Below are 3,672 nucleotides of genomic sequence, written 5' to 3' on the forward strand. Positions count from 1 at the left end.
CTAGCAGTTATACTCCACTCACTGTAGATATATTTCTGTTCACTTGATTTAACCGTAATTGGTAACTCGACCCTTCACAGGTTGTTTATAATAACGGCTGGGTCAAATGTTATTTTACCCCATATTACATCTTGCCTCTTAAGTCCACTGATCCTCAAATGAAGAATTAGTTTGTGATCCAATCACTGAACTGAGTCCCTCTTGAGCCAATGAGCGGGTGCGGCTTCTTGTTCAAGACCTGAAGTCAGTACTTAAGAACAATCTCTCACATAATCCTAAAAGTGGGTAGGAGTGAATTCCGTCTTGCATCATATGTCCCCAGCTATCTACTCAGTCTTACCTCTGAAATGGGAGGCTTATTGAGTTGGCTTGACCTATGTAACTCGACTTTAATCTTGAGCTAACTATGAATGCCAGTTTATTAGGGATTATCCTTAGATTTGCATAGATATTTCCTCTTATACAGTTTATGCTTTTCAACTTTACAAATAAGCTCTATTTTGTTAAATTTCGATGTTATCTAATGAAGCAACTCATTTGGAGTTGACTTTAAACACAATCCTTTAATTAATTTTCAAAAATAAGAGGGAACCAACTTTTGGTTGGAGAATTCCACATTGAAAATTTTTTATTTGGAAGTCTTCCTTATGTACTCCAACCCTGAACTTTGGGTTTGGGCCCAAAAGGGTATTCATTTTTTTGGAAAGAGTGAGAAAATAGACCAACGTGGGTTCGGTGGACCTCCCACACGTGTGCAGCTGCCACCGTCCTCTGTACACAATCCTCTCGAAAGTTCTCAGTTCTCCTCTCCTATTTTTTCACTCCACTTTCCATTTTTTGATCAGTTAGTCAGAAAGGGTGTGTGTTCCGATCGATAACAGTGCATTTTCGATCAGGTTGTTTATCTTGGGGACGACGTAGCAGTATTCCTGACCTACTTGCACATTTTGGCAGAGCCATGAAACATCTTAAAGAGAGTGAGCTCTGCAACTCAGCCTATAACAAGCTTCTGTTTTGCAGGTTTTATTCTTTGCTCGACTGCCATGACCTAAACATTTGCTGTTGTCCTGTTCATCATCTGAGGGTCATGCCATTTCCAACAACTCTGTTATCTAATATTTTTTTATTAATAAAATACTTTTTCCAATCATTAATTCAATGTTATAATGTGAATACAATTTTTGTTTTCTTTTGATGTGTTTTAGTTATGTAGAATTTAAGTTAACATATTTACTTCACGACTTAATCTTTGATATTTGTATTCTTGCATGTTCCATGGTGAAAATTTTGAAGTTTCTTGTTTACTAATTGCAAATTTTTATCCTATTTTCAATAACCTCAATGGTACTTCTGAAAGGTCAAGATAAGAGAAATGTTATTTATCCTATTTTTATCCTATTTTTATCCTGCCTCTCATTTATTGTACAACATCTGCATTATTTTGCAACGTATGGTTGGAGAAAAAAATGACTGTTAAAACTATAGTATATTGACAGGAAAATAAGGAATATTACTCTTTTATTTTCTGCACTTACACATTACTGAAAATAGAAAAATAAATACACACTGATTAGATGTGCAATTATTCAATTATTTGTGGAGTGTATGAACCTAATTCTCTTCATATACTATTTGTTTATCTTACGATAGGACGGGGAACTATTTGTACCTTACGTTAATGAAGAGTCTCGTTGCATTTTCAAACAAAGAATAGGTGTATTGGTTAAAAATAACTTCAAGGATTCTATTAGGCTGTTGTGAGTGAAAAAGTTTAGGAGAGTTATCCTTGTGACTATATTTGTAATTTGATTAATTAGGTGTATATTATGCAATTGTTTGTTTCTTCTATCATCATAAGATACACATCAAAGGTACAAAGTCTTAACTTGTATGTATATCTATTTATTATTTTTGTTCTTTGTTTCAATAATTTTACTTAACTTTTATAATTTAGGAGGTATTTAATAAATGGGTATGGATTATTAGATTGGGTGGATATTTATTGCCCGTGTTTGTTAAGCCCATAAAGAAAACCTATGGGTTATTAAAACCCTCTTTTTTATCCACTCAAAACTCCCATTTTTTATCCCCTCAAAACTAATCCTAAAAATCAATATATTTTCAACTCAACTCAACTCAACTCTGCACAACAAACACAAAAAATAATTACCAACTCATCTCAACTCTGCAAACAAACACATACAATTTAACTCCTCAGATAATTTAACTCTCCAAATAATAATTACTAACTCAACTCAACTCAACTCTCTACTTTTATCACATACCAAACACACCCTTAATGACTTTTTGTAGGTTGTTGAAGGACAATCAATGCATGCAATATCTAGACAACAAATAGAACGAAATTGGAGGTAACTGGATTTTTCAATCAATATTTTGTAATTTATAAAAGTTTATGATTCATCTCCAAATATATGATACTAATTAATGTATCTTTCCTTTTTTTTTTTTTTTATTATATCACTCTTGTAAGAATGCTTATTTTGATTATGTAGATTATAAGTGTTTTCTTTATTTCAACTTTAATGTGTAGCAAGGTATAAAACACAATAATAGTAATATGAACATAATCGAGAAGCTATAAAAAGTTCTTCCTAAAAAACAGCTATAAAATGTTTATAAAAGCTATCATTTTTTTTTTTTTTTGAACATCTGAAGGCTTATTATAACTTTTATTAAACAAATAGTTGTAGATGAAAATAAATGCTATAATACACAAACAATAACTTCATATTTGGGGTATAAATGTACTTTTATAGCTCTTTCGAAATGTTATAATACATTTTATAAAGATCAAATATGGTGTGCAAAAACGCTATAAAAAATCTATTTTTTTTATAAAAAAAAAAGTATTGTGATTAAAGCGGGGTGGGAAAATCGAACCTCAAACTACGAGGTTGATAGTACAAGTACTATGCCAATTGAGCTAATCTCTTGTTGGCAAAAATAGTCTAGTATTTCATAGCGTGTTACTAAAGGCTATAAAATGGTTGGACTTTTTATAGCATTTTAAAAATGCTAGAAGAAGTCTCATACTTTTAATAGCTTGGGTTGTCACGACTTTGCAGAAAAGTTATAAAAGATCTATTATTGCATTTTTTTTAAGCTAATGTAGGCGTTTTTTCTGTAGTGTCCCTCCTACACTTTTTTAATTTAGATGGATAATTGTAATTGGTATACTTTTAGGGGTCGTTTGGTTGGAGAGTTTTCTGCATGAAAATTGACACAAGTATCCAAATCTCATGTTTGTTTCATAGTTTTCAACCATTTTCTTGAGAATAAGTTATGACCAACTATTCCCAGACATCATGATTTACCACCGACAAAGGTTTTCTATTCCCTTCCAAAACTGCAAGTTTTCTCTTTTCTCATCTTTTTATTTTAAATATAATTTCACTTTAAATACAGTTAATTAATTATGTAATTAATATTAATTTAATACAAATAAAATACATATTTATTTTCAGAAATGAATAATAATTTATTAAAACATTTACTTGACTTATTTTTACAATAAAATTTTATTAAACGAATGCAATTATTTTTTTACATAAACTAGTAATTTATTAGCCAACATTATCTTAAATATGTTTATTAGTAAACTAGAATTAGTTAAATTAATAGTTCAATGATAATAATTTACTACTTTAT

The sequence above is a fragment of the Benincasa hispida genome, unplaced genomic scaffold (assembly GCF_027475165.1).
Source record: "Benincasa hispida cultivar pf3 unplaced genomic scaffold, pf3_genome.v1.1 HicScf155, whole genome shotgun sequence".
NCBI classification, from domain to species: domain Eukaryota; kingdom Viridiplantae; phylum Streptophyta; class Magnoliopsida; order Cucurbitales; family Cucurbitaceae; genus Benincasa; species Benincasa hispida.